The 23,697-nt window shown below is 34.9% G+C and overlaps 1 long non-coding RNA gene across 4 annotated transcripts in view; it reads left to right on the forward strand.

The window, feature by feature from the left end:
* LOC148225412 (uncharacterized) overlaps positions 1-23,481 on the forward strand; it is a 91,367-nt gene extending 67,886 nt beyond the window's left edge. For 2 of the 4 annotated variants that reach the window (XR_015807201.1, XR_015807202.1), the window contains 2 exons: positions 121-623; positions 22,519-23,481. This is a non-coding gene — a long non-coding RNA (uncharacterized LOC148225412). The remainder of the gene's footprint in view (positions 1-120; positions 624-22,518) is intronic. The other 2 variants (XR_015807203.1, XR_015807200.1) reach the window with 1 other exon arrangement.
* The last annotated feature ends 216 nt before the right edge of the window (positions 23,482-23,697 follow it).

The raw sequence follows: 23,697 nt of genomic DNA on the forward strand, positions 1-23,697 counted from the left end.
AAATCTGTAAGTATTGACTTCCACATGAAGCTCAAAAGTATGTATTTTTTAAACTGCTAGAGTTATTATGAATATTTGAGATGGTTGACCTGTACTTTTTCTCTGTGCTTTTCTTCACAGTTCATCTCTGTTGGATTTCTCTTCTTGTGACGAAATCATAGTATTTTACAATGACAAGCCAATGTAATTATCACGTTATGAAAACAGACTGTACTAAAAAATGAAATGGGCAAAGAGAGAAAAATACTCTGTGTACTTGACTGCAGTCAAAAATTAGCTGTTAGTTCTCTTTTATATGAGGAAAAAAATTTAAATGAAGTGGTACAAGACTTTCCCAGTATGTGAATGGTCTTCCTTAAATAAATGTGCTCATTTTAACTTCTGTTGTAAACCAGAAATACTATTATGTTTTTATTTACTGGCTGCTGAGAAATATTAATATAAATTCTTATTCCATTGCATCCACTGTATATTTTGTTTATCAGCAAATAATGGCACACAATCTTTTTGTGTGAAGGCTTCATTCTATGCAGTATAGTAAAGTACACAGAGTTTCAATGTATAGTAACCTTGCAAAAATTTGCAGCTACAGAAAAAAGGTCGGATTGCCTTGAAAACAGAGAGTAAGTATAAATGATTTTGTTCATTTATAATTTAGAATATTTTATAGAATGAAAAATATTTTAGAAAAATTGAGAGTTTGGGGGAAAAAAAGGGAAAGCCATTTATAGTAATTGTAATTATCCTCCAAGTAATTTGCTTGTTTTAAGTGTTTGTGCATTACATGCAATCTGTCTTTCACCTGTTCGTTTACTACCTAAATATTATTTTCAACACCAAGGGCAGATCTAGACATCTAGATTTACATATAATTGAAATATTCAGTCACCTCAGTTCATACTTCCTCTCTAGGTGCAGATACACAGCAAGCAAGAGGGTCCTTGTTCTGATTTTCTCGAATGTTCAGCTAAGTTAATAGTACTTTGGGACCACTAGTGTCAAAGCAAAGCATTAGATATGACAGTTCAATATGGACATCTGGATTAAATATTAGCACATATATAAGACCAGGATAAAATTTTCTTTGCTAGTAAAAGATCCAAGATTTCACCTGGATGATCATGCTTTGTGGCAGACAACCATTGCAGCAATGTATTTTCTGCTATCTGTCTAACTAAGGTGGTACAGGTCAAGGAATTTTTGTATTTTTAATGTAGCAAATGTGAAGAAAGTAGGTTTCTTATAAAAAACATCAGTCAAGGCTGAAGCAGATTTATAAACACAAAGGATAGGCACAATTTAAGATCTGTGCCCTTTTCTGAATCTATTTTCAACTTCAGGTTCCTCTTTTTTTTTAAGTTATTTAGACATTTTCTTATGGAGACTGCCATTAATTAGATATCCCAATGTTAATTTCAGTCAAATCACATGAGAAAAAATGTACATTGTCATAAAATAGGTTATTATGCCTCATGCACTCCCTGGTTATTCCTTTGTAAACAGTTAATTGAACAAATGGCCATAGAAGATGATGAAATAAAAATAATAATATTCTGCATTTATATTGTAATTTTCATCTTAAATGTGTTATACAAATTAGCTAACTAGTACAACAATCTTCCTAATTCCATTTTTTTGTGTAAAGCACATACTGATGATAGGTAGGATCAACACATAGCTGACTTGCACCAGGCATATAGTATGTATTGGTGTCAACTAAGGTGAGTAGAAATTGAGATAAAGATGTAGTGTAAAGTTTGCTGACTAAAAATTAAGTGTGTTTTTTTCATTTGGTTTGGTTTGGTTTGGTTTGGCTTGGTTTTGTGGGTATTTTTGTTTGCTTGTTTGGGTTTTTTTTGTTTGGTTTTTTGTTTGGTTTTGAGGTTTTTTTTGTTTTGTTTTGTTTGTTTGTTTTTTTCTTTTTTTTTTCCAATGAATCTAATAAAAATAACTGTGGAGATGGTTATGAAGCAAGGCCATTCATGTAGTTTATAGAACGGAGCATGCAGACTTGATGTTAGGGTTCAGAACAGAAATCATTGGCTTGTTAATAATTTTTGAAAACTTAACTCTTTTTGCCTATATTTTTTCAACAAACCTTGTCAGTTCTAACTAGGGACTAAATTCTGATAAGAAGTAGGATGTTGATTTTTCTTTTAATTTGGCAACACTGTTGTGGTTTAACTCCATCTGGGAACTAAACTCTACCCAGCTGCTCTCAGTCCTCTTGGTGAGATGGAAGAGAGAATAAGAAGGGTAAAAGTGAGAAAACTCATTGGTTGAGACAAATGTAGCTTAATAAGAAAAGAAAAAGCCATCCAAGGTAAAAATAAAACAAAAATAATTAATTCCTTTAATTATAAATCCTAATAATTAACCACCTCCAAGGGTTAGACAAGTGTTTAGGCATCACCAGGAAAGCCAGGTTCCATCATCCATAACCATGCCTTGGGAAGACAAACACCCTCAGACCAAATGTCCACCCTTTTCTCCTTCTTTCTCCAGCTCTATGTGCTGGAAAGATGCTATATGGTATGGAATGTCCCTGTGGTCGGTTGGTATCAGCTGTCCTGGTTGTGTCTCCTGTCAGCTCCTGGGCACTCCCAGGCTGCTCACTGGTGGGATGGGGTGAGGAGCAGAAAAGCCTTGACTCTGGGCAAGCCCTGCTCAGCAATAAGGAAAACATCCCTGTGTTATCAACATTCTGCTCACAAATCCAAAGCATAGCCCCCTATCTATGGGGCTACTATGAAGAAAATTACCTCAGCATGAACCAGTCCAAACTCTCAGTTAGAGTTTAGCTTACTTGTGTGCTCCCTTAAGCTGTTCACTTTAAGCTATTGGAAGGCAAAAAATCACTGTAGCGATCATAATTCCTGTATCATCAATAACATGGGCAACATAGACTTATTGTCACATAAAACCCCTTTTGATGTCAATGAAACATAGTTTGGACCTTAACTGACTGATGTATGTGGAATTGCAGCTATCAACCCTATGTGACTACAAGAACATCAGAAAATCTAAGGGTCAAATTCACCAATGGGCTCTACCTTTTCTGCATTGATACAGCAATAAAAAAGAAGGATGAAGCTGGCTTTGTAACCAGCTCCTTAAAACAATTATATTCACTGAGACAAGATAGGTTTGCTGTGATCATCAAGTTTGACCTCATGTACCATACATGCCTTTGAATTTTTTGAAGTGACTCCCATATCAAACCTGTTAGAGTTGCTGCTGCGCATTTACTAAAGCAGCACATACAGGTCAAACTGACACAGGTAATCGTGTGAGGTACATGAATAGTAATTTAAATCATACTGTTCAGATTGTATTTGCCCTGTATGCATCTGTGCAGTGCTAGTCTAAATTATGATTTTCTTGTTTGGTGCTAATTTGAAACAGTGTTGTCAAAGCTAGAAGGTGTTTTATATGCTGGAAGCATGTATCTCTTTTTAACTTTCTATCCGAGTAAAAGATAATAGATTTAGATTAGATACTAAGAAAAAATAGTTTATTGTGTGGGCACTGGAACAGGTTGCCCAGAGAAGCTGTGGCTGCCTCCTGCCTGGAAGCATTCAAGGCCAGGATGTATGGAGCTCTGATCAGCTAGGTCTAAAGAAAGGTGTCCCTGCCCACGGCAGGGAGTTTGGAACAGGATGATCTTTAAGGTCCCTTCTAACCCAGAGCATTCTGTAATTTTGTGATCATATAATATTATGCAGTAATACTATTTTATTGGTGGAGAAATAGTGGCATCAGAGGATTCAGCATTTTCTGACAGTCCTGATTTCAAACTCACCTGCTAGAACCGCAGCACTCCAAGGTGGTTAAACACATGAAAATGCTGCTCCTGAAGTTGCATAGCTGTATAAGCTTGTGTGAGCTATTTCCAGTCCTTTTTAGGGTGCAGCCTCCTTACCATGATCAGTCCCATGCTAACAGACGTCTCAGGAAATTTGGGAGGGAAGCTGTTTTCCAGCCTGAAGTGACTTACCTAGGCACAGTGGCATTTTCCACCAGAAAGGAATGGAAATTTTACCAGTTAATCTCCTGTTTCATTTTTAAACCCTCATATTTGTCAAAATCAGAACTTCTAGGTACTGTCTGGATGTGAATCAGTCAAAACTGTCTCTCTCTCTCCCTGGGGCTTTGAATACAAGTGTGATACTTCATTTCCTATTTCAACCATTTTTATATTTTACTGATATTCTGGATGGGAAATGCCAGTGTCTAAGTAATGATGATATGATGAAAAAAGCCCAATAAAATACAAAGTTTCCAGATGATTTTTTATTATACCATTAAATGTACTAGAATTGCAGGTAGTAATGTAAGATGAAAAGCCATTGAAACCTGAACCAACAGAATCCATCAGAAACGTTCATTTTCCATTTTTCTCTTTTCACTAAAATCTGTGCAAGTCCTGTGAGTCTGCAGTATTCATCACTTTTTGTAATTTATGTGATGTTTTTCTTCTGTTTAAAATTTGGGCTACCAAATTTACCATAAAGAACTTCAGTGAGAGTGTAACATCTGTTCTGAATTTGGCACATTTTTACCATTTCTTCAGTTGGTGTGCAGACAACACAGAGAGGGAAGGGATTACTCTAGTCTTGCTTACAAATGAAATAAAGAATTCTGAGTAAGGAATTTTGGCTTACATGTTTCTGACAGTTATATAGGCATATAAATTAAACAAAGTCTACCATAACATTTCCATTTCTCTAATCCATTTGGTTAACACTCCTTGATTTATAGTTTTTTTTAACTGACCACTATTGAAATATTTGTCTGCTAATGACAGTTTCATTGCTCTTTAAACTTAGCTACTTAGATATCTTTAGGGATATGAGTGAAGAATTTTATCTGAGATTTTATTTCATTTGATTTCTTCCCAAGAGGGAGTTCATAAAAGTCCTGAAAAAATCCCAGTCAATGCCAATGGGACTGTGGAAAGGCAGTCAGATCTGGTTGTAGGGGCACCTATTGTTTACTGATGCCTGACACTATAGTCCTCCCTTCCATGAACACCTGTCACTTTTGAAAGTGGTAGAACTGTAATGAAAATTAATTTTCCAGATGTTGTAGCATTGAAATTGGGCATATCCAAAAAACAAATATATGTCTATCTAGATCTATATATCTGAGCTGTCATATGTGTACTGCTTGGTTCAGAAAGAACTAACAAATACATTTGATACATGTATAAATTATTCATATATAATGGCATTAAACAGGTATCCAGAAGTAATTCTGCTCTTAAAATACAAACAGAAAGAAAGATGAATGCATAGCAAGCTGTCTTTCCTCTTTAACCACGTTCCTTGGTAAAAAAATGCAGATGTTCATCACATGAAAATGGAAAAAAAAAGACATTTTTGAGAATGTATACTGTATTTACAATGAATTTAATGCAATATACATATGCATATCTGTTATACATTGAAGCTTTGTTGCTACCTACTTTAAGGACTGTAAGAAGATAAAAGATCTATAGGTAAAAGGAGAAATGGGCTTGTATGAATAAAGCAGTAAAGGTCTTCTGTTTTCAGTGGTGTGATAATCAGTTCTGAAGCTACAGAAAAGGCAGGGTGATTTTAGGAAGGTCAATGCAGTGGTTAGCTTCTGTTGACAGCACCAACTTCATACATCTGCAGTTGAAATGATTTGATTCTCAAACTGGAGACCTTGTCTTGTGGACAGTTTCAGAATCAGCAGACAGGAAGGATCTGATTACTTCTTGGTAGAAATCCATTAAAGGTAATATATTTCTTTTCCAGCCCTCCCACCTTCCCCTAATGTTCACTGGTTTTAGTTTTTGAGGCTTAGTATTCTTCCCACCATTACTTTAAAAGGCAGGTTGAAGACTTTCAAAAATATCAAAGAAAGGACAAATTCTATTCCTTCTGAGGAACAAATTTTATTGCCACATATGCATGGCCAACATCAGAAATTATACTTGATTTAGAAGTTAAACTATGTGTGATTATTATAAAATTACAACAACTCCTCTTCACAAACTAGAGCTTCTGTGAAAGCCTATTATATTTGATGGGAAATTTTTCTTAAATTCAGCTGATTTTTTATCAGATCTAGAGAGCTAAAAGGGAATTTCACTAGTTTTTAATATTCTGTTCTACCTGGACCTCCTATGACCTGTCTCAATAGAGAAAAGAATAATTTTTATTTCAGGTCAAGAATTACTCCTACTCAGGTATTCATTGGTCATTTACTTTAATCTACAAAAATGTATTTATTCGAAGTAAATAACCCCAAACCACTTAGTAGGAACATACAGAGAAAAACACTCCAGTTTTCCTGGTGGTTTAAACAATTGAGGACAGCACAACAAACATTTCTTTGACCTGTACTGAGAACGTACCCAGGTGAAGCCTGCAAGGAGCTCTAATAGAATATTCCTTGTAGCTTTCAAGTAGAATGAGCTCTTTTCTGACCCCAGGTTTTTTATGTCTCCCCATTATGTAGATTGACTGATTTGATAGGCTAAGGTGACTGATGATAGCTGAGTCTCAAGGTGGCAGTGAATCTGATTGTCTGTGCATTGGTAGAGAAATGAGCACGCAAAGCAATTGTCAGCTACATTATTGGTATTACTCAGAAGAAAAATCAAATAAACTTTAAAGGAGCTAATAATTTGAGAATGGTCACTGAATGACAATATTGGCAAAACTGAAATGATGAAGAGACCAAAATCAGAGACAAATAAAAAAAAAAATAAAAAGGAAAAAAACCTGAATATAGTCTTTCTTATCGGTATCATTTCCACTGTTTAATTCTGTGAAGAGATAAAATTAAATTATCTGTGTGACAGTGGAAAAAACATTGTAGGCATCAACTACTGACTGAGGTCACAGAAAACAAAATAGATCTGCTTTCATAAGGAGCTTCATTATTTTAGGGAAGCTGTTGTATCTATATTGTATTTCATAAAGTCTGGAGTGACAAATTCCAATTTTTTATAAGACTGGCAACCTGTGTGAAGCAATCCTGATTTAGATATCTAAGCCCTAAAGATAAGATATGAGATACCCTGTTTTTCAGTGATTGTCATTGTGTATAAGACAGTGAAGAGTTCTCGGGGTTAGTATTGATCCCGAATGACATATCCATACAATGTGCTGTAGATTTATGCAGGATTACTGACTTAGCTTTAATACATTGTTCTGAAAACTGCAATGATTTAGGAGTAAGTAAACCTCAGCTGTAGGAGCAGTATGGATGTGTGTGTTAGGTAATCACACACTCTCCCAGCTTAATTTGCCACTGAATTTGAATCACCAGCAGCCCTTTAGATACAGACCCCATCCCAATCCTTTTGATAGATTAGTCCACAGAGAGACAAATAATCTGTGATTCATAACCCTGTCAAGTTCTTTAATGTTTTTGGAACGCCAACTGTAAAATTATAATTAGATACTCAATATTGAAAGGTTAGTTAAAGAATTTTATGATGTTGAAAAAAGCACTGAAAGCAATAACAAATGTCTAAAATAAAAGCTGGTTTAATTGGTTTCCTAAGATGTCCCAAAAATGCAAGCAAGGCATTATGCTCTTAAACTGCTTCTACCCAGCAACAGACCCTCACTCTCTATTCAGCAAGTTAATGAAATTCATGCTAAATATCTTGCAATATTCCAGAGGAAGAGCTTTGTTTTAAGAGAGGAAAGAACTATTGTATCCAATGTTGAAAGCCTGTGTTGTTTTAAGGTTAATTCATTTGCTGGAGCAGAATTTTTGCTTACGAAAATTGCTAGAACCATTGACACATCTTCTAAATAGGGAACAATGTTTACCAGCAGAATGTGGAATTTAATGGAAATAAATGCAGTGAATTACTGTGCACTAGAATATCTTCCAAGTCTTGTATCTTTCATCACACACCTTTTTGTGCTCAGTAATCCCTAAACTTACATAATACAGAGAAAATGGCATTCAAAGTGATCTTTATGAATGTTTTTTGTGTTTCATAGCTTGAAGATAAGAGCTTCTGTCTGCTATGGAAAGTCTCTGTCAACAGAATCTGCTTGATCAAAGCATCCTTTGTCAGTTATTAGTAGAAAGAGTGAAAATCCACTAAATTGTGATTCACTGTTATCTGTAGCATTTTCAGCTTGCAGCTTTTGCAATTTTCATGCTTTCCAAATTGTAACAATAGTTTACCATTTCAAATATGTTTTTTTGCATGCAGCTAGGAGAATATAAGGGGATGTATTTGTTTCTTTTCTTTGGAAAATAATTGAGGGTTTGTTTTGGTTTTTTTCTTTTCTTTTCCTTCCTGCAATGTATTTATGCTACTGTTTGTTTGGTTCATCATTTTTTGACTTCTAGAGAATGCCTGTATGTACCATTAACCATCATAACTGAAAAAAGCTTTACTTAGCCTTTCTGGTAAACTAAGTTACCATCACATGCAAGACACTAACCAAAGAAAGATAAGAAAAACCTGAAACTAAATCACTCTTTCATTGTAAAAGCAAATGGTTCCTGTAGACAAAACTGAAAGACACAAAGATATTAAGATAGGAGAGAATTTAATCTCTTGCCCACATCCTCCCATAAAAGGTGAGTTTCCAGTATTCTCTCTCTTAACTCTTATTTTCTTTCTTCACTTTAAAAATCCGAATATATTGTATTCCCCCCCTTAATCTTTCCAATATTTTTAAACAATTGAATCATTTGTGTGACTGACTTCCTCCACTACGCCTCATTAAGTAATTGAGTTAAATTGATTCAAAATAAAGTGACACACTATTTCACAATGATTGGTTTGAATCAACATTTGCCTTTTTCCATTGCCTCTTCATCACAAGCTTTTTCTCTCCCATGTTCCCAGAGTTCTTTTCTTAAGTTAGGCAAGCAATGAGCATAAGCATTGTTCAGATATATCTGCAAAGAATAGTGTGTCAGAGCTCTTGTGCTTCTATACAATGATTAGAGCCATTTTTATAATCCTAATTACTTTGATACTACTAAAGAAAAGAATTACCAACCTTTTTCTTTTCTTTTTTTTCAAATTGTCTAGGAAGATTTTAAGACTAAAAAAATAAGAATGAATTAAAATACTCTGAAAAATATGTAGGAGTTCAAAAATATTCATCACGGAATAAATGAGTCTTATCAAAAGGTACATATGACATTAAAAAAAAAAACAAACAAAAAAAAAACCACAACCAAAACAGAACAAAAGAAAGACTCTAATTAATTTTTAGGAGATAATTAAAAACATGTGGGGGAAAATTATTAATTTTTTCCATTTAAAGCCGGAAAAATAGTGACCAGAGCAAAAGAAATTTTTTATGGCATGTCATAAGAAATGTGTTGACACAAATCGTTCAATCAAACCTTTCTGTAATGTCTTTCTTTGTGTTTATGGTTCACTAATTCACTAAAAAGTGATAACACTTTCACGTTGTGACCTTTAAATTGGAGTAATCACAGAATCACAGAATAAACTGAGTTGGAAGAAACCCAACGAGTTGGAAGGATCAACGAGTCCAAAATGTGTCCCTGTACAGCATCATAATAAGACTAAATATCTGAAAACATAAGGATAGATTGCTGTAAAAATATTCCAGATGAATCTCTGAACGTCAGTGTTTTATTAATACATCAGTTACATTGTCCCTGACATGAAATTGCAGCAGATTATACTCTTCAGGAAACAAATACCAAGCCTGAAACCTATGTATCTGTGACACTTCCTCTTCCAATAGCTGTTAGCAACAGCAGGTTACTTTACTAATAAGAAAAGCGTTTTTCTAAAATGTGAGTGATAGCAACCAGACTTGTTGGCAACAGCGGGATACTTTACTAATAAGAAAAGTGTATTTCTAAAATGTGAGTGATAGCAACCAGATTTTTAAAAATCTATTTGCTTAATATAGCAATTAAAAAAAAATATTAAAAAGGAAGAAAATCTGTTTTTCATTTCTCTTTGCCCTGAACTTTCCCCAGTATCATTAGAAAAACAAAAATGCTTCATTGATTAGGTTGCTCAACCAGATTAATGTTCAAGTACTTTTTCCTGGAGAAAAGATCCAGACTTTTACATTGTAATATAGCTAATGACCCATGCCTAGTCTTGCTATTGCTGGAAGATTGCTATTTATAATTTCGTATAAACACAACATGCATTTTAAAGAATATTATCAAGAGTGAGAATTCTGCTGATGCTAATCCTTTATTATTCCAAAACCAAAACTATTCCAGGGACCAAGGCTACAGAATATTACATTATGCAAAATCAGAACTTGAAAAAAATATGTACTCACTGACTATATTATGGTTTTGCTCTTTATAGTGGGTTGACCCTGACTGGGTGCCAGATACCCACCAAAGCCACTCTATCATTCCCTTCCAGAACTGGAAGTTTCATGAGCTGATATAAGGTACAGTAGAGATCATTCACCAAATACCATACTGGGCAAAATGGATTGGATTGAGGATATTATTTGAGTTTATTGCTAAAAAAAAATAAGAGCAGTATAATGAGAAGAAAGATCTTTCCCGTTCTTCAGAGTGGGGTCCCTCCCATGGGACACAGTCCTTGATAAGGTTCTCCAGTGTGGCTCCATCCCAAGGGCAGCAATTATCCACAAGCAGTGTAGGTCACTCTTTCACAGTGTGCAGTCCTTCAAGGACAGGGTGCTCCAGTGTGGGTCCTCCTCAGGGTCACAATTCCTACCAAGAAACCTGCTGCAGTGTGGGCTCCTGTCTCCTCGTCTCTGGAAGTCTCTGCCAGGAGCCTGTTCCAGCACAGCCTTCCCACAGGGTCAGAGCCTCCTCTCCAGCATCCACCTGCCTGAGCATGGGTCTCCTCCATGGGCTACAGGTGGATATTCCCCGGATATCCATGGGCTGCAGGGACACAGCTGCCTCATCACAGTCTGCACCATGGGCTGCAGGGGAATCTCAGTTCTGGTGCCTGGAGCATCTCCTGTCCCTCCTTCTCCACTGACCTTGGTGTCTGCAGAGGTGTTCTCACCTGCTCTCCTCTGTCAGCAGCTACAACTGTGCAATAAAGTGTTTGGTTGTTTATTTTTCTTGTTAAATATGTGATCACAGAGGCATCACAACCATTTCTGATTGGCCCAGCCTTGGCCAGTGGTATGTCCACCCTGGAATCAGCTGGCATTTTCTCTTCCAGACATGGAGGAAGCTCCTGGAAGCTTCTCACAGAAGCCATCCCTGTAGCCCCACTGCTACCAACACCTGATCATGCAAACCCACTTTTCCCTATTTCCATTTTTCTCATGGTTTTGGAGATCACATTTATTTCATACTAAAGTTCTTAAAGCCCAAAAAACTACTTTCATGAATGTAAGAGTCTCCATATGTATGTAGATTGAAATGAAGGAACATCTATGTTTGTTTTCTGCTGAATTAAAAGTATCCATCAGTACTTACTTCACCAAAGCAATTTTTCCGTGAGCTGGCATAAAAACATATGGAATTTCTTCTAGAATACATATGCCAGTTTAAAAGGTTTGGAGTGTATCACTGGAGTTAAAGGTTTTGGAAGAATTTTATGATAATTACCCTATGGGTAAAGGTTATAGTTGTGACCAGCTTTATTCATTCATACAATTAAAGAATATGAGCATGAATAAATATTTATTTTCATAGTCATATGACATAACTTTCAGTCTTTTGTGCCCCTTTTTGTCTGGGAGGTGAACTGTAATTATAAGAATTGCCTACCTACCAGTGAAGATCAAGAAATCAGAATATCTATTCTCCACAGAAGAAGAAAACTACAGATTAGGAATATCTGGAAGACAATCAAAAATAAAGCCAAGAAAAGGCCTTTGAAAAGAAGTTCAGTGAAAGAGTTGCTGGTTTCAAATAAATTACACCTTCATTTTCATTTATATACATATATATTTCTGGTGACAGAGGTTCCACGGCCTCTTTGGTCACAGCTGTTCACAGCCTTCATTTTTGCCATAATTAGAATACTTTACCTAATATCAGCTCAGTTTTGATTTTTCTTACTGAAGACAATTTTCCTTAACCATCCTAAGTAGATAACGTTCTTTTTATGACTACAAAACTGGCTGAATAGAAATAATGAGCATTGAGGTTGGATTTAATTCAAGGACAGATTTAGAAACATGGAAGCAGGACTTGTCTTAGGTGCTAAATATCATAAAAATGCATGCCAGATCAGTCTTCATTTATATACTTCCTTATTACATTAAGAACTTTATTTTTGAACATGATCTGATAAAACTGAAGATATTAACTCTTTAATAACGGTTCAAGAAACATAATACAAACACAGTGTGTGCAGTAGCCTTAAACTGACATATGTGACATGTGACAAATTCATTGTTCTCCTTCACAAAGAAAAATGCATTGTCTTAAATGGAGGAAAGAGAATTTTCTTCCTAGCTTTGGTCTTTACTAATCAATACTTAAACCAGACAAGAGATTCTATCTTAGAAAGTTGTAGGACACTTACATGAGGAATTCTAATTTCCCACCAGGAGATTCTGCTTCAGACTCACAAGCTTTGCAATGTTCTGCTTTACATTACATCAAACACAGTGGTCTCATAGCAATTAGGAAAAAGCTTGTACTTCAGTCTTTGATTCACTTCATTAATTTTTTTCCTTGTCTAGGACTATATGGATATACCAAAGAATTATTTTGCCATTCCTTCATTTATAGAGAGAATAGCCAATATTTTTCTTTTATAGTCTCACCCTGAAAAATGCAATCCTTCTGTAATGACTTATGAACATTCGTTCAACTCAAGCTATGCAATCACAATGGGGAGAACTTTTCTCTGACAATAAATCCATGAGCAAAATCAAAACCAGACAGATAATATGAAGCTTGTTCAGCTCAAATATTTAAATGTCGAAAAGTGTGTTTTACTCCATACCGCACATACCTACTAAAAAAGATTTAATCACAAAGAATAAAAATAATGTTCACTTCAATGTTTTCTGTTTGTTGAAATTATTGGTAGGAAAAATGGTTGTATTTTGTGAAAAAGAACATTTACTCTTAGAGTCTCATGTCAAGAAAAAGAAGAAAAATGCTAACTGTATTCTCTTGGAACAGATTACATTGTTTTTTTAAATTCATATGAAATATACTTCTTTTCCCTTTGGACTGGCCACTGCATAACCTTATCTGATGCACTAGATGCATGAATTTCACTATAAACATGCCAGTGTTTGTATTTGCATGAAAAAATATCCTCACACTGAAACCATCATATATGTATTCTTTATTAAAAAGTATTTAGTTTTGTCAGTCTTGCAAGTAAATTCACTAAATTGTACTTATTAGTGCTACATTTCTGCAGCCTGCATATTTTCAACTCAACCTGTATCTATGGGAAGATAGTTTTATAATATGCCTAAGGATCATTTATAGTGACATAAAAGTAGATATTTGTGTCCTTTGTTTTATTAATATTCAGAATCAAATATTTCAAAATGTGTGGACTGTTGTTTTCAGTCATATTTCTACAGAAGTAATATAAGGCAAAGTATATTAAAGTGCAAAATTTTCATCTAAATTCTCTGCTGAGCATGGAAACAAAACTTTTCTGATATGAAATGTTATTGAACTGAAATTGAAGGAAAGAGTTAGAAGCTTCCAAGATCTCTCTGCTCATGGTCGGACCCTAAAGCAACAGCTCAGTCATCAGTACGATCAATTTGTAATGGTCTCTCCCTGGTGATAGGTACAGAAGTAATCCAGGAAACTGTCTGGACAATGATGGATTTCTTCCACCTGCCTGCAGTGACCTATCCATCCACATCTATATTTATATTCCAGGAACTGAGGTCTTCAACCACTCTTTATCCCATGACAATGTACATGTTTATTGGATATTTTCTGTTCCATGAACCAAAAAAAATATAATTAATGGCTGTTCTGGTCTCTAGGTACCTTACCAGAGAATTAAAAATCAAACTTGTGGAAAAGCAAACTTACAGCTATTCTCAGTGCCAAAGAAGTGGGAAATATAGTCACCTAGGAGCTAGTTCTCCCAAAATCGATATCACCTCTTGACTCTTTAAAGTCACCACAAAACAAGTCTGGCCATCAATCAGAAGCTGTTGCAGAAAAATGAGATGATGTATGCCTGAAGAAGTTTAGATTTCCTTGAGCTTGGAGGAGCTGGGCAAGAGTAGAACACCATCCACATCATTCCTTGCAGAGGTTCATAGCTGCAGAATTTTTGTCCAGGATAGAGAAACACTTTTATAATCACATCATATGCTCATGTGTGTCTCTGCCTGGCAACACAAGATGCTGGCCTCAGCCAGGGCTTCTTGGCATTGTTGCAACAGCATCCCTGATGTTAATAAGGCTCTGATACCTCCAGTGCCATGAGTCATCTTCTCTTGTTCTGCTCTCCCATCTGTTCTGACGGTGAGTGCCACCAGTGTCAGGTGGTGACACATCACCAAATAAGTGCTAAGCAACCATGCTGCTGCCAGAAAGACACTTTGTCTGACGTCAGCACATAAAATGTCTGTATTAATAAGTCAGTGCAGGGAAGCTAATTGATTGGAGAAAGCATTATTAGGCATCATTTAAGGGAAAACATAAAAGACCAGACATTTTGGGGCTGCAGAGCATTGTTATCAACCTCATACACGTGAACCTGTCTTCAGTTCTCAGTCACTACTTTTTTGTCCAAAGCCTTATGAAAAGGCAGAGGTGTAATTAATTTGTGCCCCCATTGCCCTCTCTTGGAATTGCTCAGGAGGTAAAAACATAGAGTCTGAAATTTAATCCCATTTGACATTGCTACCTTAAAATTGGTAGCCTGAGGATTTTGCTAGCTGTCCTTAAAATCCTTCAGGCTGACATATCTAGCTAGAGACAGTTTAATTCTCCAAATCAATATACAAGGGGAAAAAAAGTCAGCTGGTGTTTGACAACAAGATAATACAAATTGTATGACTTCTTTCAGCCTGCTCAATTATTACGAAGGCCAGGGATTATTTAACACACTTAAGAGTTGTTAATTTTCATAGCAGTAGCTTGCAGACAGCCTAAATTAAAACAGACTGCTGCTGTGCTCTTACTTTAGATAATCTCTCAGTTAGGTGCTCTGAATTTTCAGACAAGTTCATTAAACAGAGACAGACAGAGCTGCAGAATTTACACGTGCAAAATATTGCCAAACAGATGTCAGAGTTTGCTGTGCTGGGCCATGCCAATACTGCATTCTTCTCTTATTTGCATATCACCTCATGTTATCTGGTATTATGCTAATTGATGCTATACATAGTATGTGTCCACATGCTCTCTGAGCTTAAAATAGTGTTATGACATCTTATCTTGAAATATGGAATAATTTATAAAGAAGCAGTCAGTTTCAAGTATTTTCCATTGAATGCAAAAATGATTGACTTAAGATGAAGCAGCCATGCAGGACTGATAATGCTGCACACAGCAGGGACTGACCCAAAACCTGAGCCAGTTCTAAACAGCTTTAGTTACCATCTTGTTTGGAAATTATTACCTATTCTCTCCTTGATCAGCTCACAATCATGAAGTGAAATTAGCTGAAAAATCGAGTATGGTTGTATACCAATAACATGTTAATAATTTTGAGAAATGTTTATTCTGCTTTTGATTAGAACATAGGAAGTTTGCCTTGCTGTAAAATATGCTCGGTGTGGTGTTGACTGAGCAGTAAGATAAAATTATCATGGAAAAAGAGGTTAGGTTTCCAGTGAAATATTTGTGGTATTCGCAAGGAATATCTGAAGCATTATTATTAAAAAAAAAAAAAAAAAAAAGAAAAAAAAAGAAAAAAGTGTGATAAGGAGAAGAAGGAAGATGATTAAGAGAAAAGCAGTATTTTTGACATAATTTTGAGATCCACGGTTTCTACTGCTGGTGGCAGGGAGTTAGGAAGATTCCTTGAAAATGGTTGAAATTACTAGCTATTGGCATTTATATTATGCAGAGAATATTTACTAGAACATTATTTTTCTGAGTTTTGGAAAGTTTGTTGTTTTTATTAGTCATCAATAATCAGTCATAAACACACTAAATACCCTTTTTTATGCACACAAGAAAATTTCCAGAAAGATTGATTGTCCTGATCTCACCGATTTGAAAAACACATGAACAAATATAACATTGGAATACCCACAGGAAATATTTGCTAAGGACAAGAATTGATTGAAAGCATGAGCAAAGGTTTTTCAAATGTTTATAATAAATATAGATCCTCAAAAATGGAGTACAGCAAAAGAGTACAGGATAGGAATCACATTGACATTTTTCCACTAATTTGTAACAAAAATAATTCATTTTATCCATACCTATACAAATACAGATATATAAATAAATAAATGAGTTTTAATATATATATTTAAGCAGAGATCTATCTATCTATCTATCTATCTAGTCACACTTATTCGTCGTTTTGGAAGAGCAATCTTTTTTGTGGAGACTTGAGAAAGTTGTTATCATAACTGAATTCTGTAACTTTGTTATAGACCTACACATAACTTCATCTGCTGTGTTTTACTCTCAAACAAAATTATTTAAAATAGAAAAAAAATATTCAAATTTAAAAGGCAGTGCAAAATCCCACAAAATTAGAAAATTAAGAACTTGTTTCCCAAGAAAGGAGACTTAAATAACCGTTTTTTCCATGTTAGAAGGCAGTAATTTTAAAATGTTTTGAACAAACTGGAATTAAGTGTTCCATAGTTATATTTTTGCTTATTAAAATTTATTTTTATTTCCCCCAACCCAGTTCATCAACTTACTAGTTTTATTGAATTATTTTATTGAAATTTTATTGCTACTTTTTAATGAAAAACTGATGGATAAAAAATGTAAGATGATCCTCTGAAATTAATTGTGATTAATTTTTTTATATGGAATTAATTACTTTAACGTCAGATACACAGTCTCCACTTTTTATAACTCCACTGTTACTCCACTGTTACATGGTAAATTAGTTTTTTTCATTTACAAAAAGAAATATATATTATAACATGCTGGCCACACAATAAAAGTAAAATTTTGAAAATATCTGGTTTTGAAATTGAGATTTGAATGTTCATTTAAACATTTTCAGACTGATTAGGAAGCAGGATCATCAGTAGTAAAGAAGTATAGCATAAAGAGCAAATGGTTTCACTTTTAAATATAAAGTTAAACTTTAGATGCTGATGGACAAGAACAGCATACAATCAGCACAGTCAGTTTAATTTAGGTGATAGTGCTGCTTGACCAGACAGAGCATAAGTCTCTCACAACACAGAGAATTTGAAAAAAAAAAACAAACACTGGACAAGGGGGATTATGTTTGGCTGATAGAGTCATGATTTTGGTTTCTCTTATAGTTGATTTTGACTTCTACAAATAATTTATTCCATGTTTCTTTCTTTTCTATGTCTTTCTTTCCTCTGACAGCTCACTTTGACCATTGCCTTGTAGACTCTGCTATAATTAGCCATGATCTGTGCCTGCTTTCCTTAAAATATCAACATAGCAGTGATTTATATTTTCTTTTTTTAATGTGATAAAGACACAAATCTGGAGTTGTAAAGATATTTTTTTCAAGACTTGGCATACATTTGGCCCTGTCAGAACATCCATAAAATCTCAATCAGAGCAATGCTTGGATGCCTTGTTGTTTGGTTAACCCTGAATGAATCTATTCACTGAACTGATAGGAGTGCTCTTGATTAGGGGGAAAATTGTCAGCTACATTGTGGAAAAATTGATTGGATTCAGGTTGAGCACTCTGCCTCTTCAAAAACAGGATAATGTCTGGACAAATATTTTTTTTAAATTATTTTTAAAGATTGCATTCTGTCTGGGATCTTGGATGAACTTTACACCCGAACTGTGTTCTGAATCCATGACACACTCAGCTGAGGAAAAGTGTGTGGGTGAAATACTGTATTCAGTGATAACAGAAACTCTTAGACACCATCATGTGTTCTGAAGCCATCAAGGCATTGACAGTCAAAGCACTTTTAGTGCACTTTATGTAATCTTTGTAGCAACACTGAGCACATCGCTGACCTCCTTGTCAATCTGGGTAGCATTTTGTAAAGGACAGAATTTGAAAACTAGATTTGGTATATAATTTTCCACGAGGCTTTTTTCCTTTTTCAGGAAAAAAAAACGTAATGGAGGAAAGGAATATATCAAACAAGTTTTAGTGAATACCCATCAAAATAAACCAAGGTCTTCTTTTCTAAGGAGACATTTTTTTGAATCCTACTTGGAAAACAGAGTACACCATACTGAGAACAGATTTTGTGTTTGTAGCTTAGGGGCTTCTAAGTTTCCTCTCCACACAGATTTCTCTTCTTGTAGTTTCTGTACTTCAGAAGAAACTCTCAGAGATTTTTATTCTTGATATATAGTGTACATATAGTATATATTGCCTTGAGTTCTTGGACCATCCCAGGAAATGCCCTCTTCAAGACTGAATGAGGATATTCTCAGTGAGCCTGAGAATATAGGTATTTGATTACATTTTCTGACTCTAAATATTTTAATTGCCTTCATATCAAAATTTGGTTTTAAGTTCTTTTTCTGAGCAATGTAAAGTACTTTAAAGTTTTTGCAATTTGGAATTTTGAAAGAGATTGACAAGCATTACTTTTATCTCCTTAGCTTTCAAATTGTGCATTAACCAAGTTAACTAAATGGCTCTGCCTTTTTCCTCTTTTCATTAACACAATTTTACTTAAAGCCCACATTACTTTTTGTAGATTTCCCCAGGAAAAAAAAAAAAATGGAGATTTTATTAAACGAATTTCAGAAACCTCCTTTTTTGAAGTCTGGTATCTGTCCTGAAAATTTTGGATTTCTGGTGATCAATGATGAGAAATATTTCCATGAATAATTTGATTTTTGAAGGTTAAAGATCTTTTTCTTGGTACCTCTAGAAAGTTTTGCCTGTAGGAAATCAACAGAACTGATCTAACACAGATTCACTGACCTAGCACACGAAAATTTCAAATTATAGTGTTGAGCTTTTGCTCTTTTTAAAATATAATTATTGAAAGGTCCTAATAATCTTCATTATGCTTTCCTAATTCTTCAAAAGTGAAGAAAACCAGGATTGCACGGAGGAAGAAGGTGAAGTTAACAGTGTGTTTTTTCCCTGTGAAGATAAATCTTCCAACATCATGTGTCAAATTCTTACAGATCAATGTCTGAGCCATTTTTTTCTTTCCTAGGGCTTGGCTGAGTTTATGGCAAAGCATCCAACTCAGAATCATTCTGGATAAAGCAAATTATATGATCCTGGCTAGAGGAGATCTGGCATGCCTGCCTCTGTGTGATATTCAATACTTGCTTGGACGTCCAAGGTTGTAGCTCTTGTTATTTTTTCTCTATGAACAGCTTTCAGCAGAAACCAGGATTACCACCTCTTATTTTCATGTGGTGAAGAGATTATAATTTTATTTCTGAAGGCCACTTTGTCACTTTAAGATTCTGACAGCCACATGCTGTCCTACCTCAGGAAACAGCACATCATAAAAATAATAAACCTTTGATAATCAGTGTGAAAACCAGGTAATTAAGTTATTCCACTGGTAAAATGCCAGTGTCACTCACAGTTTCCAAGTCTTGGTTGTAGTATGTGTAACTTAAATCCTTGAGTCGTCTCTTCTTGAGACATAATTTGTGCTTAATACAGTGATTCCTAGCCTCTACTAATGCAAAAAGATTTTCAACACTTTTTAAAAACTCCTGCAAATGAAATTTATTTAGAAGCTTTATTTACAACTTTTTTTGTGCTTTTATTAATTTTCTTCTTTTATTTTTTCTTGCTCATTTAAAATATATGGATAATTCAAGGGCTATTTTTCCTTGTAATTTCAATGCTTTCTAACATGTTAGGACTATGAAGGATCCAATTTGGGTAACACCACCCTGGAAGAAGGCACTCCCTCACAGTGATAATGAAAGTGATATCAACCTATGCTAAAATAGCACAGACATATAAATGGAAGCTTTTTCAGTTCAAGGGAGGGAACTTTAATAGGTTTTTTCCTTGCTTGAATTTTTAGTTTTTAAGTTCATCCTCTCTTCCCCCTCAAACAGCATGGATGTGTTTGCCTTTAGGGCATGCTTGAAGGATCATGAAGTTGACTACAGTAAAAGTGGAATTTGCTTGAAAGCCAAATCTTGTGGTGAGATTACCATTCCACCCATCTCCATTTAAAAAAACAAACAACAAAACAAAACAAAACAAAAACAAACAAACAAAAAACCAACAAGCAAACAAACAAACAAAACCCTCAAGGATTTAATTAATTCTTGTTTTGTGCAGTAGGGGCTGGTAAGTTTGAATTATGGTTAATTGACAAAACCATGTAACGCTTAAGGTTTTTTTTTTTTTATTTTAATCAGTCTGTTATAAAATTGCAGACACAGTTGTAATAAATGAATGCAAATGCATATTTTCTCTATTTTTTACCTAATTAACAGGACAACTTTAAGATAAATGACACAGAAACCTCACATCCTGTCATTGTGAAATGTCATCAGAAAATGCTGCTTAATTCTTCCTCAGCAGACAAGATTTACATAATTTCAATTGCAGATAACATCTGATGTTTTTAGAGTACATGGTCAAAGCATGTTTCTTCATCTTGCATATAAATAGATGGTGATTTTTCATCACATCTCTATATGCAACATAACTGAGATAAAATGAGTGTAAATGCAGAGAGAAGATATTTTTGACTGCCCTCTTAAAGATGTCTGATAGAGAGAACCAAGAACTTAGGTTTGGCACAGTTTTGAGGACCATTTTTATAAGCTTGAATGTTGCTGTCTGATAGTAGAATTCAGTTTCAAGGTCTGTGTGGAGAGATGTTCCCTGTTCTTCTAGTCTAATCCACACTGAATTTTAGGCATAAAATAGTGCCTGGTGAGTCTATTGGCCAAGTGGCTGCTGTGGAAAATTCCTATCCTGGGACTCATTTAGGAATGTCTCTTCACCATCATGAGACACCACGACCACTGTGCAATTTCCCCTTTGTCCAACTCACTACCAGTTGCCATTGTTGTTGGTGTCACTTGATATTACTTAAGAAAAGTAATAATGCAGAAAATATAGATGTCTCACCCAAAAAAGAAAAATAATTGTGCCAGCTTTTTCAAGGACTTCAGGTGTCACACACCCATGAGCTAAGCCAACATTTGTTCCTTCTGGAAAACATTCAAATGTTGGGAATCATAGAATGGTTTGGGTTGGAAGGGACCTTAAAGATCATCTAGTTCCAACTCCCTACCATGGCAGGAATGCCATTTACTCCATCAGGTTGCTTAGGTCCCATCCAATCTGACCTTGAACACTTCCCCGGATGAGGCATCCACAACTTTTCTGGGCAAAAAATCGTGACTATCATTTATTCTACAGTGTTCCTTGATTCCATATGTTTATATTGCAAAGACTGAACACTTCTGTTGCATTGTGGTAATTGTTCACCTAAGCAATGCAATTTTGCTTCTGTTTGTTTGTTCACTATGGTGCATATAAACAAAGTTGAAATGGCTTCTTTCATGTGCAAGTATGAAATAATTTGCCTGACCATAAGCATAGAAGACTGAATTTTGACTTCTTGGACTAGTCAAGGAAAGAAAACAACAACACATAAACAAGGCAAAAGCTAATTAATCTGAAAGTTCATATGAAATCACATACTAAAAGCCTTATTTTATTTAAAAAAAACTATGGAGTTTAAAAAATAAAACCGTTAACACGTTTGGTTGGAGGATTAAAAGTAAAGCCAGTGCATGCTTACCCACCATATTCACATTTATTTCTATATGTACTTCTAGTCCTGGCCTATGACATGCTTATTTAAATTATGGACAAAAACTTGCCAATAATTTCCGAATAAACTAATTGTTGTATGTCTACAAGGCTTCATTGGGTTGAAAAATCTGCCTTAATAGAAGAAACTTCTGGACTGGGCCTCTTGCAGCCATAGCTGCAAGTCCCACACTTCACACTACATTGTCAGAAGGAATCATGTGAATACGTAGAGAGTAAATGGAAAGATCTCGTTTTTTCACTGGGGTATTTGCCAAAGGGATTTTTTTCTTCAGGCTTGCTAAAACAGATGTTATATGTACAGATTTAGTAAAGTTACAATAATGATAAAGGTTAATCCCATGCCATAACATAAACCCATCAAAATTTTGTTAAACCTTCAGTAGGAGAATCTTTGTCAGAACAATAGGGGAATAATTTTTTTATAAACAATGTAAAAATGTAAATAAACAAAAAGTCTTAAAATTGAAAGGGTTTTTTTGTTTGTTTAGGTTTTTTTTGTTTGTTTGTTTGGTTTGGTTTGGTTTTTTTTCTTGTTTGATGGGTTGGGACTTTTTTGAAAAGACTAGATTTCATTAGATCCTCAGTAAAAATACAAGGGCAGATTTTCATCTGCCTATCTTGGACTTCAAAATAGCAACTTTCAGGATTATTCATCTATTTTTTTTTTTCTACTTTAGGTGTTGCACCACTGTCAAGTCTTGACATGGAAGAAAATAATAAGTTTGCAGTTCTAAATGAAAACAAGACCACAAAAACAAGATCAACTAAAAATGCAGCGACCTGTACTTTCCATGTGTTTGGCATTTTGTTGTGAACTTTTCACTTGGGCCCAGAAAGAACAATGCTTAATTTTCTGATCCCAGATTGAATTTACAGCTCTGGCAGCCAGAAAATAATCTTTGGACTTGTAAATCACACCCATTTGATCCGGAAGTCACTGAGACAGAACAAATACAGAACCTCACAATGTAATTCATTCAGGGTTACTTTTTGGCTTGAAAGAGGACATGCAAGCAAATGAAAATTCATTCAAGCATATAAAGACCAGTTTTCGAAGTGAAAACCAACATCATCTTTGTATTGGTCCTTTGGCCATTTCCTTTATTATGCTTTCAAGGACATTTTGTCCTCACTTGTGTAGCAATGTGCTTTGCACTCAATGCAGTTATCAATACACAAAAATCTATGAAGAAGCTTGCATTTAAAGGAGACACATTTACCTGTAATCAATATTTATTTTTTTTGTCAATTAGTATTATTCAACTTTGTTTATAATATTTTAGGCCTAGCAATACAATCTTTAAAAGACAGCAGAACAACAAGTACAGGGAGAAGATGGGAGTAGAGAAATGAAAAAGAAACCATGCTATAGAATAGCTTGCTTCACAGTCATTATTGCTATCCTGTCAAAAAATGTGCAGAGCCCTCTGTCAGTGCATAGACCCTTTCCTCTTTGTTCTTTTTAATGATTTCTTAGAGTAGTTAAATCTAAGTTCCTTATGTGCATCCTTCAGTGATTGTGAATCAGAAGGTATGTGAGGATCCATTCATTTACATCATAATTCTGATGTCAACCTTTCCTGTTACCACAGAAACACAGCCCATGACCATGCTTTGTATTAAAAAGGAAATATATGATACCATCAATGATGACAGCTCCCATGATTTAATCCTTGATTTTTGCCATAAAATCTGACCTTTACTTGATCTTACTGCTTTGCTTGCACATTTGATTTTAAGACTGCTGATAGCTTGGCTTCATTTGCTTTCTCAGTCATCCCTTATACGAATTTACAAGGGTTGGAGTTTCCCAAATGCATCAGTTCTCTGTGGCTTTTGTCTGTTAAATAGAATGT

The sequence above is a fragment of the Sturnus vulgaris genome, chromosome 1, assembly GCF_052056855.1.
Source record: "Sturnus vulgaris isolate bStuVul1 chromosome 1, bStuVul1.hap1, whole genome shotgun sequence".
Lineage (NCBI taxonomy): Eukaryota > Metazoa > Chordata > Aves > Passeriformes > Sturnidae > Sturnus > Sturnus vulgaris.